This window comes from Pogona vitticeps, chromosome 5 (genome assembly GCF_051106095.1).
Source record: "Pogona vitticeps strain Pit_001003342236 chromosome 5, PviZW2.1, whole genome shotgun sequence".
Taxonomy (NCBI): Eukaryota; Metazoa; Chordata; class Lepidosauria; order Squamata; family Agamidae; genus Pogona; species Pogona vitticeps.
This window is the reverse complement of record NC_135787.1, coordinates 115,229,435-115,243,636: the sequence shown is the minus strand read 5'-3', so window position 1 is coordinate 115,243,636 and position 14,202 is coordinate 115,229,435.

Genomic DNA, 14,202 nt, shown 5'->3' with positions numbered 1-14,202 from the left:
GGCAATTTGAATGTCTGAGGCATTTGAAAGCAGAAGTACAGGCTGTATAGAGAATGACAGATTCCCGAACTATTTCAAGCTACAAATACTAAAATCTGTCAAAATCCCAACAAGAATATGCCAACAAATATGGAAAGCAAAACAATAGTCCACAAACCGGGCATACTCTGTATCCACTCCAGTTCTCAAAAAAGTAAATACTAAGGAGGGCACCAACTATAGGATAGATCCTATGATTTCAGGCAACTATCAACAGTGTCAAATAATTATTCTCAGAAGTACAGTACTAGTAAATATAATAGTCTCTCAACTCGAGACAGTGCTAGAAGATAGTGGTTATTTAGAGCTGTTCTGGTTCCAGATCTGGAGATGAAAAACACTTTGTGGATATGGAACTTTTATCAGTTTCACAAAATGAAAAAAGGAGTTCAGCCTTCTTAGTTCTTTGGATGTTTCTGTGGTTTTCAATATCACTGAATTCTTCTGAAATACTTATCCAGTTTGGACTCAGGAAGCATGGCGTTCCAAATTAATTGGCAACAGAATCCTAATGACTGTGGGGTAAAAAGGAAAAAGAAATAAATGCAGGTGGGAAAAGGGAATGAAATGGCTGAGAAAGAGCAGAGGCTGAGTCACATAGATATAAAAATGTATAGACACCACAGTCTTATTGTCTGGGTAGGTCATTTCCTGTCTCAAAGTGAGAAGCTATTTTTAACTGTCTCTAAGATGCCTGAGTGAGAGCTGCTCACAGAAATCTATGAACTGAACTGAATTAGCTGGGACTGGGCACCCATGTACTCCCCCCACCTCTCCCAATATGCAACTCAGTGGTTGTGGTGCCTGTTATGTTGGTGAAGCAGAAGGCACAGCAGGAAGTGGTGGGAAAAGATTAGGGAGTCGTTAACTCATTGTTCCCAAACGTTCTTGGAGGGGATGGAAGTCTTAGCAATGTCTATCCTATAGTTGCTGCACTCCTTAGTATTTCCTTTTTTGAGAACTGGAGTGGATACAGATTATGCCCAGTCTGTGGACTGTTGTTTTGCTTTACATATGTGTTGGCATATTCTTGTTGGGATTTTGACAGATTTCAGTATCTGTAGCTTGAAATAGTTCAGTATCCCATCTACTTGTGATGATTTATTTCTTCCAAACACTTCGAGAGGATGAAATAATTTCCAAGAATGAAATCACAACACCCACCAAACCAATAAAACAATACCAAACTGAAGAGGAAATACAGCCACCCACAAATAAAGTATTTCTGCCATACATCAAATGGGTCACGGACCACATGGGGAAACTTTTGAAAAAACACAACCTACAAACAGTATTCAGGCCCACCACAAATATACAACAAATGTTACACAGTCAGCAAGGGACAAAATGGACCCCCCTCACCACTGCAGGAGTATACCAGATACCTTGCAGCTGTGGCCAGGTATATATTGGAACCACAATACGCAGCATGCACACCAGAATAAAAGAACATGAGAGACACTGCAGACTAAAACAACTGGAAAAATTGGGAGTAGCTGAACATGCCCTGAAACAAGCTGGACATGAAATTCTATTTCAAACCACAGAAGTACTGGACAATACCAGCAATCATTATGTTAGACTGCACAGGGAAGCCATTGAAATCCACAAACACCAGCAAAGCTTCATCAAAAAAGAAGGAAGTCTAAAACTCAACAAAGCCTGGCTCCCAGCACTGAAAAACACAGCCTGCAAAAGGTCAACAAACTCTACCCAGCCAGAAGGACCAGTGATCACTGCACACAAAAGACCAGCAAACAACACCCACAATCACGAGGACAGATCATCTATCCCCCTTATCAGAACAATATACCCACAACAAAAAACATGCTGATCACCATAATCACCCAATCTCCTGAAAAGGACAAAAAGCTGATCGCACAGCTATAAATACTCAACTATCCCACAAACTGCACCAGAGCACAGACAGAGTTCTGACTCCTGTACTCTGAAGATGCCGGCGAAACATTAGGAAGAAAACTGTAAACATGGCCAGACAGCCAGAAAAACTACAACAACCAACTTTGAGAGGAGTTTTAATTTCTCTTTCTAAAATGGCAGGTTCTTCATCTCAGGATTCTTCTTCAAAAGAATTTGTTTCATGTCTTCTTTATAGTTCCTCAGTATACTGTTTCCAGATTCTCCTTAATTTATCTGCATCATATAGTATGTTTCATGACTGGTCTTTTAGCATCTCATCTAGGTTTAAATTCTATTTTGGTATCTTGCATTTTCTGGAACAGATTTCTTATTTTTCTTTTATAGTTCTCTTACATTTCTTCACATTGGTCATTGTAGTAGTTCTCTTTGCTAAAAAGTTGCTTTTAGGATTCTAAACCTATTTGTTATTTTTAACTTGCTTCTTGCCTGTCCTTAGAAATGATAACTGTTTCTTCAGACATCCTTCTAGCCTTTTTCTTTTTCTTTTTGATTACACAAATAGTCTTCCTCTATTCTTCCCTGATAGCATCTCTTGTTTCAATCAACATGTCATCTTGTTCATGGTCAGTTGAGTTTAATAATGCAAATTTGTTCTTTATGTGAACTTAAAATTAATCAGAACTAATTTGGGTATTGCGATTTTAAAACTATGGCTCCTGCTTGTCCTGTGTTGATGGGTAAGTTTCAATCTTTGCAGCCTGATGATGTGGACAGGACCCTTGGAGAGGTCAAGACTGACACTTGTCTGCTAGACCCTTGCCCTTCTTGGCTTATAAAAGCTGCAAGAGAGGGACTGGCCAAGTAGGTCCAAGGGGCAGTGAATACCTCTTTGCAGCAGGATAGGATCCCATCTTACTTAAAGTAAGACCATTATTGGGAAAAAACATCCTCCTTGGACCCCACAGTTCTGGATAATTGCCAGCCAGTCTCTAATATCCCATTTTTGGGCAAGGTGCTGAAGCAGTTTGTGGCTTCTCAGCTCCAGGGATTCCTGGATGAGACGGATTATCTAGATCAGCGGTCTCCAACCATTTAACCCCGCAGACCGGTTGAGGAAGGTGGGGCACCCCCCCACACTAATGCACATGTGTGAAGGAGCAGGCACTCACTCGCGCAGGACAGGCACTCATGCGCATGCACGAAGGAGCGGGAGGGTGCTAGTGCAGGTGTGCAGGCACTAGTGCGCATGTGTGAAGGGTGGTGTGGTCTTGGGGCACTCATGCGCATGCGCGGAGGGGTGGGGGAGCATTTGTGTGGGTGCAGGTGCACACACACACAAAGGGGCTGTGCAGGAGGGAGTGCATGCAGGGGTAGGGGGGAATGTCTGTCTCCGCGGCCCGGTCTGGCTCAGGCCACGGACTGGGGTTTGGGGATCTCTGATCTAGATGGATTTCAATCTGGTTTCAGGCCTAGCTGTGGGACAGAGATTGCTTTGGTTGCCTTGGTGGACAACCTATGCCAGGAACTGGGCAGGTGAAGTGTGTCCCTGTAGGTTTTGCTGGACCTCTCAGCAGCTTTCGATATCATTGACCATGGTATTCTTCTGAGCTTTCTCTCTGGGATGGGACTTGGGAACACCGTTTTACAGTGGCTCCAGTCCTTCCTGGAGGGGAGAACTCAGAAGGTGGTGCTGGGGGACTCTTTTTCGACATCCTGGCCATTGGCCTGTGGTGTTCCTCAGGGCTGTATTTTGTCCTCTGTGTTGTTTAATATCTATGTGAAACTGCTGGGAGAAGTTATTTCGGGATTCAGTGTCACCATTACGCTGATGACACCCAAGTCTGTGTTTCCTTTCCATCTAAATCCAAGGAACCTATCTCGGTCCTAAATCGAGTCCAGTAGTGGATTAGATGAGGGTGAATAAATTGAAATTTAATCCAGACAAGACAGAACTGCTCCTGGTCAGTTGAAAACCCGACCAAGGAATAGGGCTGCAGCCTGTGCTAGATGGGGGTTACACTCCCTCTGAAAACACAGGTGTGTAGCTTGAGGGTGTTGCTGGATTCATCTCTGAGAGCCTGGATGCCCAGGTTTCAGCAGTGGCCAGGAGTGCCTTTGCACAGCTAAAACTAGTGCGCCAGCTGTGCCTGCTCCTTGAGAGGTCTGTTCTGACCACTGCGACACATGCCCTAGTTAGATTACTCAGTTAGATTACTGTAAAGCACCCTATTTACTCAGATTTACAGGACTGGCCTCCCTTGCATGTTCTCGCTGTGATTGTGTGTTCAGAAGATACATAGGTGATAACAAATTGCATTTTATTGCAACTGCCCAGAGTGGCCTTGACAGCTAGATGGGTGGTATAAAAATCAAATCAAATGAAAGTGAATTAATTAGTTAATTAGCTAGTTAGTTAAATCGCACTTCTCCATGAAAACTAGCATTTGAAGTATTTGACAATATCAGGATAAACAGTTTAAAGTGATGGAACAATCGAATAATTATTATAATAAACAAAACAATTTAAAAGGTGAAATTGAAAGTGTGGCATATTTTCATCCTTCTTGAAGGCAGTGGGAGTGGCAACGGATTATAAAGGGATCACAAAGGGAATGGATTGCAAATGAATCCCACAGTCTAGGAGCAATGTAGGAGAAAGGCTTGCTTTGCCTATCATATGTGATCAAGTGGCCTTCCACAGGTAAATTCAAGATCTTTGCAACTGGGCAGGTTCATAGTAAGGTAGGAGGTCCCTTCGCCTGCTAGACCTCAAACTGAGTACATGAAGCTTGGCATGACTCTCATACATTGAGTGCAACCTTTTCCTTTAACTCATCATTTCAAGTCTCCAAAAATATGGGAAACAGTTATATAACCAGACAACTAATGTCCATGTTTATCCATGTAGGGGGTGTGCATGGACTTTATGAATGCAGGATCTTTGTATTATCCTGTTAAGAGCAGGGCAATGCAATTTGCATTTTATGGTTCACTGTGAAGCTGTTTGGCATTGAAATCGTTGTACAATATTCCAGAAAGGGTGGCAGTGTTCAAAGTTCTTCCTAACATGTAAAAAAAAAACCACATACCATAGGAATGACTTTTATTTTGTCTAGATTGTTTCACTTTGGATTCGACTGTGGACCATTTCTCAGCTGGGTCTTTAAAGGGAGGCAAAGAAAAAATATATAACTGATTTAGTATATCAGTGGCAATCTACATACTGTATTATCGCTGGACCTAAGGCTGCAACTACACTGGCATTGCTGCAATTTGATTTGCACCCTGCAGTACATTTGAAATTATAGTCAGTGCTCACACAGGGGCTGCAGATTAATTTGGGAGTTCAGTGTTCACACCTGATGCAATGCAGTCTTTTCACACTTCCCCTGCCCTCAGCTGAATAGGGAAAGTATTAATTTGCCAATATCCTGAAGTGGCTTACTTATTTAGCCACTTCACAATATTGGCAAATTGAAAGAGGAAGGCTTCCTTTGGAACAATTCCAGCATTCACATGTGTTGGAGTCGATCTAAAACAGAGCAAGCCTACCCACACCCGAAAGGTATAAGCCCCTTGGAAAGGGCCAGAAAGGTGCAGGTAGGAATGCTCTGAGGGTGGGTTGGTGTGCTCTAGCAAAGACGTCTGATTGCTGTCTTTAACAGCACACCAACCCATCCCTGCAGCACTCCAAACAGCGGGTTAAATAGGCCATGCAGTCAGCCTCAACTAAACATGGTTATGCATATGTTTGGTCCCGAATAATTTTTGGTGATAATAACACGCTTTGAAAGAGAGAAGACGTGAATAATTAATTAACTGCTCTTTAATACACACTGTGGGAATATCACATTCTAGACATTCTATAATTTCGGATAGGTTTCCCTTTCATTTAAATACTTAGGTTTTAAACACAGTGAAGCCAACAGATCTATCTCTTCATGTTGCCGCTGCACTTAGTGTGGCTATAATGTTAAAAGGAAGTGGTAAACAGCATCTCTTTCAGGAAGCCAGTGAAAGAATTAGCTGTGAATAGACAGACTTTCTCATATTAAAATGCATCTCTCCTTGTTCTGACAAAATTCTTACCAGTATTAATAGAAATCAATACTGTCTAGAAATATTGTATATTTATACAGTATATATATATATATATATATATATATATATACTGTATATATATACTGTATATATATACTGTGTATATATATATATATATATATATATATATATATATATATATATATATATATATATATATATATATATATATATATATATATATATATATATATATATATATATATATATAAAGCATAGAACTGCACGGTAAGCTACCTTTTCTTTTTTTGCTAGGATAACCGAACAGCTACTACAGTATTGAATTGCACTATATATATATATATAGTGCAATTCAATAGCGGCTGTTCAGTTATCCTAGCAAAATAAGAAAAGGTAGTTTACTGTGCAGTTCTATGCTTTTCTGCTGAGAAGTAATTCATACAAAGGATCTTGCCTCCAGGTAATTGGGCATAGAACTGCAGCCTTTAACACACTTTAAAAACGTTGGCTTTGCAATGAACCTCAGCAGTCTAGATTGTCTTCCTCTTCACACAAGCATGAGGAAATAAGGCACTTTTAAAAAATGTATGTGTCAAACTATCTCCTGGAAATTTTCCCACAGTCCAATGTGATACACCATATATTTTATTTATGTTGCTGGAGTTGTCTTGGAACTCCTAACATAGGTTTGAACATCATGGGTAGCACCTAGTATTTAAAATTTATTAGGCTTACCGAAGCACGCCTTCCACTTTTATTTTGAGGAGATTTTATTATTCACAAAGCAACAAGGCACTTATTTTATTCATTCATTAAGAGGTATGTGTCATGGTTCATCCATAGACTCTCAGAGAGAGTTTTCTTGAGGAATGCTATGATGATGTTTCCTTGAGCAGAAGCTTTGAAAGAAGTGGGTGACTGACTGGCATACTGAGGAGAGAACAAGAAGCTCTTTGGATTGTTTGACATGGGTCTGCAAAGTCACACAAGTAATTCATTAAAAATAACAAGCTACTTCAAAATAATTACTTTTTCCAGTTAAGATTTGTGTCACTTATTTACATTACGGCTGTAATGTGACTTAGCCAAACCTCTCGTAGTATATGTGTTACTGTTTTGTAACTTTTACAGTTATAAATGGATGGCCTCACTAGAGTCTGGAGGAGTTCACATGGTAACTCACACTGTGTCTCATACTATGTTGTTAGCGTTGAGCTGACAGTGAGAGGAGGGGAGTGTCTTTTTTGCCACAGGCCGGTTTACTTCTAGAATATACTGTTAGTCAGTTCTGAGCTATGGTTTAATAAAGAGTTATTTTTCAACCGTTGTAATTGTGGTTGCAGCTAACTGCTTTTTGGAGCCTTAGAATGACAATGGTAACTAATTAATTTTTGAAGGTAACTTCCCAAGCTCTGCAGCTATATGTCTCCACATTTCCATTGCAGGTCAACTGCATTTTTATAGGACTGAAAGGTTTTCAGCTTTCAGCCCTGAAAGCTGTTAGTAACCAACGCCAGGTTCGAGATTATGAACAGAGCACAGCTACAAAGCTTAGTTTGTAGGAAGTGATAAAGTATTCAATGAAATTTCAAATATAGATAAAATGGAGGGAACCAAGAAGAAGGAAGAATAAGACTTATGAAGAAATATTGAGGATAACATAGTAGACAGTGCAGAGAGACAGGGAGGAAGAGAGAGATGCTTACAGAAAGCATTTCTGTTAGAAAAGTTTGGGAGGAAGGAATTGGCTTGACCAAGATTAGGCCTGCCAACGAGTTGGAACAGACACTGCCAGAAAATGATTCATAAGCAATGCATTACAATCTAGACAGACTGGCAATTACAGCAGTTCACTTGGAGGGCACTATTCATACAAGAGAATGTTCCCTCTAGCTTCCTTGCTACCAGAAAACTTATTTTGGACTATTAGGATCAAGTAATTTGTAGAGGAAATTGTCAGACAGCATCCTTTCTTAAATAAATCAAGTGGTCTTAAATAAGGCAAGACCACCCGCCCCTTATTATGCTATCTGAGTCATTGCCAGTATAGAATTATCACACTCCGTACTGCATACAAAGAGGTTTTGTGGGAATGCCCGGTGTAGAGGACAGGGTCATCCCATGTCTGTTAAGTTTGAACTCGCATTCCATGAAGTTCAGTCAACTCAGCCAGTAGGAAGGCTGGATACATGTATATATGGGCTTTGTTTAAACCAGGACTTGTACTGTACTTTATTTTCATCTCTGCCTGGAATTCGTTTTCTGCATTATCTATGGCTTTCAATATAAATCTGCACCAGAACACAACAAGGAATCCAGACAGTGTTCTTTATCCCACTGTAATCCAATTAATTTCATTGCTGTTCCCTATTCTATTTTCTATTGAATCCTCTTGTAGATTGCTTCCAAGCTGACCAGAACTCCCTCTTGCTTCCTTTGGAGCTACAACAGGCGCAAGAAATGCAAATGCTGGAGGGGAAATCTGATTGCAGCAGAATGGAAAGATGTACCCATTGCTGCTCTGCTTGGTTGCAAAATGAAACACACCCACTGCTGCCTTGATTCTGTAACTGATGCCTGGACTTTAAGAAAGGCTTTGAAATAATCAGCATTATTTTCTGATTATGGACCTTGCTGGACTCACTTCCTCATAAAACTTCAAGTATGTTATGTTGGAATAAGATGTGCATTGCTGAGGCGATGAACCATCTACTGTAGTGGTTTGTCTGGGTCTCTCAATGCCAGAAGGGAGCATGATAAGATGTGTAGGGTAAAAGGAGATAAGAAGCACTAATCGAGAGCACTTGGGTCCTCTTATTGTTGTCATTAGTAACTGCAATATCACAACATACAGTACGCACCCCACAACACCTATGTATTCAGTATATGTAGGAGGAGCAGGGCCTGAAAGGAATTGTCACTGGCCAGGTTAAGCACAGTGTCCAGAGGTTCCCCTTCTCACAAAAAAGGCTCCTGCAGCTTTAAAGCATAGGTATTGTGCATACATTCTAACCTTACATGATGATGATGATGATGATGATGATGATGATGATGATGATGATGATGATGATGATGATGATGATGATGATGATAATAATAATAATAATAATAATAATAATAATAATAATAATAATAATAATAATAATAATAATAAATGTTTTATTACAGTCATTGACCAGCAAAAGTAAGGTACATTATTTAAATTAGGAGACATAAAATCAATCTAAAAACATTAAAAACACTAAAAACACTAAAACACGAAAAACATCTATATACATATATATATATATATATAACTACATTCATACATCTTACTAAAAATCTCCTACCTCCCTATCATAGTAGGCCTTATCTATGGGCTATTGCAGCTTGCATAGAATGCCAGAATTGTTACGTACTTTGAAGCTCATAGAGCCCTTGTGATCATTATACCAAATTGGTATACACCAATTTACAGATTCTATAGCTGCGCTTTAGGTGGAACCTTTCCTTCACGGATTTTAATTGCAGCAGCACAGAATTTAGCTACAGCATATCTGAATTTTGGTTTAGCCCAGTATATCTGCCAGGGCATTGCCCTGTCAGCAAAAGCAGTGTGTAATGTTCCTCTGATCATCCAGGAAATGCCCTTATGTAAGGGTTAACAAGGACTTCTTGAATGCCAGTATAAAAAGCACAATGAAGTAACACATGGGAGATAGAGTCGATCTCACCAGAGTTACAGGGGCATAAATGCTGAGTGTAAGGGGTGTTGTTATACAGTGCTTCCCTTCCTGGACTGCTGACGGAAGTGCATTGAAGCAGGCCAGAGTAAAAGCTTTGCATTGTTTAGGTGTTAAGGGTAAGTAGAGACATTTAGCTGGTTTGGGTGGGATCAGTGCATTGTCAAGTATAAACCTATTTCTGATAATACCAAGGCCCTGCTGCCTTTCTGTCTCAATAATACACTACCTAAGATTATTCTTGGCCTTAACGTATCCCATTTGTTGGATACTGTACTTTCTACTGAATAGCCATATCTGTTGATTTTATGGTATATTGCTCTCTTCCAAGACCTTACATGTATTTTACCAGATATATAATCCCTGTGCTACTTAGTGGTAACTACTGACAGCCAAACTACATGGTACTTGGAGAAAAAAAAAGACATCGTCTGTTTCATGCCTACCATTTCCTCATTCCAAATCAACCGTTCAAAAATTAGAGTGGTCCTGAAACAGGAAAAAAAAACAATTTGGGGGTATGATTTCAAATGGGAAATAAATTGAGAACTATTGGAGCACAACCAGCTCTCCAGTTTTGCTTACATTTGTGGGAAGCAGGATTTCCGAGACCATTGGCCTGATATCATTTGCATGTGTGGGTCATACTACATGAATCTTCGGACCAAATTTGATGAAATTAAGAACATAAAATATGGTTCTCTGGCCTTGTTCAACTTCTGCAAATTAATTAATTGTTGTTATTCACACACACCATTTTTTGTGGATTGTTAATTATTGGTATGTAGGCATTGCATTGAAATGTTAACTTGTCATCTGATTTTTAATTTGCCAAAGCATGTAATTTGATCAAAATGTAAAGTACAAAACCCTGTTGTCTTGTCCTATTTAAGCCTGCAAAAATCTCCTTTATTTAATGCATTTCTACTTTACTCTTTTTTTAAAAAAACAAAACAGCTTTCAGAGTGTCTTACAATCTAAATATTAATTATTTAAACCCAGATTTTGTGTAATGGGATGTCCTCCTAAGAAAGTATATACTATACTCTACCTTAAATGAGAAAGATGTAAACCCCAAAGAGGAATAAGATTGTGCTTCTCTTTTCTTTTTTGCATTCCTTTGTTCTTTTCACAGACTAGCTCCCACTGGGATTGATTAAAGTTCTTCAAATACATACTGATTGAATGGCTGCTTAAGGAAAGAATACTTCCCCCCCCCCAAGCAGGCTCATTAAGCTTGAAGAATATGCTTGAGGACTTTTGAGATTCAATTGTTGTTTCCTCAGTTTTGCTTCCAAGCTTTGCTCTTAAATTTCAAATTATTGAAGGGAATGGTTGTGATAATCAGAAAACTACAATATTAAATCACAACTATATTATATTTTAGTCAGAAAATCCATGGCAGCTGGTACCAAGTGGTGGAGCAGGGATAAGGATTATAGGTCAAAGTGGTGGTGCAGGTTGATTTTTAAGGATGATGACACTCCTGGAACTAATTTATTATGACCCAAGCCTCTATAAAGTGTATCTCACTTCATCATATGTATTGTATGAGTCTGGTGACTATAATTTTGCGACCTGGTTGCCCAAAGATGCAGCCTGATGATACAAATAGTATGGTTGTATTCTCTCCCTTTTTGCCACTCTGAAATAGATAATCTCTGAAGCGTGCACATATGCGCACGTGTGTATGTGCACGCACACACACACACACACACCCCAAATTATAAATGAGCCTCAGGGTGTTACTGCACAATGACAGGTCATCTATTTAGATTTGTGTTGCACTAGCATTAAAGTAACATTGCTGGCTGAGAGCTATTCTACTGTACCAGATGCTAGGGATATATTTAAAGTACTTCCATATCATGAAGACATGGTCAAAGTTGCTGTGAGCAATATATTATGTGGTGCTCATTTTGAACACTGTAATCAGGTCTTAAAGACAGCTTTTTGCATTCCACGCCCACGTTTAAACCACAGTAGAAGCAAAAGAGGAGAGCTGAGGAAGGACACATATTAAAGCTAGAGAGAGGGGAGGGTAACGAAAACTATGAGAAGGGAATTTAAAACATGCTTGGAATGGCTCAGAAAGTTCAACAAATTTTCAACAAGACAAAGAGAGGAAGATAAATATTTGTTTCATGTAAATGGCCATCATATACAATTTAAATAAGGTGCAAGTATGAGTAAGATATCCACAGTGAAATCTTATTGTCTGTTTACAGGGAAGGCAGTCCCAGTGAATGCACCAAGACCTGTATCCAAATAAACATGAATAATAATATCTATCTATCTATCTATCTATCTATCTATCTATCTATCTATCTATCTATCTATCTATCTATCTATCTATCTATCTATCTATCTATCTATCTATGTTATATGTTCTGTAGCATGCATGTATTGTATGGTTTATTGTTAACTTTTAAGATTGGACCTAATAATGATACAGTAATGATAACCTCAGTCCAGATGCAGCATTTGTCTTTCCATACCCATTAGTGTCCCTCACTGCCACTAAAGCACAGATTTTATTTAGATTTCTAGACACACTGTCCCACTTCTCTTGCCTTGAGGAAATCAGTAGCCTTTCAAAAGGAAGAAACCCTCAAATCCTGTACAATCATCGTAATTACTGAATCTCACCCCACCCCACCCCCGCCTTGCTTTAGCAGATTAGTGTTGAGTTGAAAGGTTCTGATGGCAGTGGCCATCCATTGCTAAAACCACTTTGGAAATCAGCTGCCTTCAAAAAACACGGTTTTCAAACTATGACAGAACATGTACCAGGCAGAAAATCCATATTGTCAAAAACAGCCTGGAATGGTGACTTCCAAGTAGGACAAGGCAACACAATTCTCCTTCCTCATCTGACTAGAGCGGACCAATGCAAACAGCCTTGAAATGCCCCCAGGAACAACATGTCAATATCTGTTTTGGTCAGAAAATCAATATTACAAAAAGCAGCTTGGAACAGTGACTTCTGAGTAGGACAGCCTAAAAAAATTTACCTGCCCCATCTGAATAGAGGGGACTGATGCAACCAGCTACGAAACATCCACAGGAACAATATTTCATTATTCACGCCAGGGATACGATCAATATTGTGGGAGGAGAGGCCTAGAATAACAACTTTGGACCAGGACAGCTCAATGAAGTTCACTCATCTCACCTGAAAGAGAGGACTAATGCAGCCAACCACAAAACAGTCCCACATTTCGGTACCTGTTCCAGTCAGAAAACCCATATTGCACAAAATAGCCCAGAACAGTAATATTCACATGTCACATCAGATAAGTGGGAATTATGTAACAATGTACAAGTCATTATCAGGAAGCACATTCCAGTGACCATTACAGGCAGGAAACCAAAATGTTGTAAGACAGCCCAAGCCAGCAATTTCCAAGTAAGACAGCATGCCAAAATTCACCATTCCCATTACAGCTCACTGGAGAGATGCCACTAGCCACAATATAATGCCAGGAATCACATACCAAGTGTCACATTTCCTAACAAAACGCCCATGAACAGCAGCTTCCAAACAGGTGTCAGCCAGCAATTCAGCAGTCACCATATGACTAGATGAAAGTAATACATCAGATCATTGGCCTTCCACAGGAACCACAGTCCATACCTAGAAAAAAAAAGATTGTGGTTATACAGTATGCTTTCCACCAGTCTTCCCTTAGGCCCATCACTTAGGCCAGTGGTCTCCAAAATTTTTTGGGGCCGTGGACCAGCTGGGGAGAGCAAGCTCCATGCACGGGGCAGCAGGGGCTCCCCCACGCTCGCACATTGGGCGTGTCAAACTCACATGGTGGGCATGTCGTGTGAGGGCAACATGCCCCCGCCACGAGCACGTCATGCTCTCATGCAAGTGTGACACACACCCCATGGGCACAACATGACCCCGTAAGCGTGACACGCTCACCGCAGGTGCGACACACCCACTGTGTGTAGGTGCAGGGTGGAGATCCGTATCCATGGCCCAGTTCTGGCAAGTCCATGGCCTGGCACCAGGCCGCGGACCGGGGGTTGAGGAACCCTGACTTAGGTTGAAGAGGAGACGGAGAGGGTTATGCTCTTGTTCTGTGTTTTCAAGCTGTTTATGCTTGTCTACATTTTCTTCTGTGATGTGTGATTTTCATTGAGCTGTCCTGCTCATAAGTCATTCTGGGCTGATTTTTACAATAGGGATTTTCTGCCTGGAACGTTGTTCTGAGGCGTGTTTCAGGGCTGGTTGCATCAGTCCCCTCTAGTCAGGTGGAATAGTTGCATTTTGTTTGGCTGCCCCACTCAAAAGTCACTGTTCCAGGCTGTTTTTCACAATATGAATTTTCTGCCTAGAAGAGGTACTAGAATGTTATTCCTGGGGTTTTTTGGGGCTGGTTGCATCAATCCCCTCTATTTGTAAGGGATGTATTAATTTCGATGGGCTGTCCTACTCTGAAGTCACCATTCTGGGCTGTTTCTCACAATATTGATTTTCTGCCCA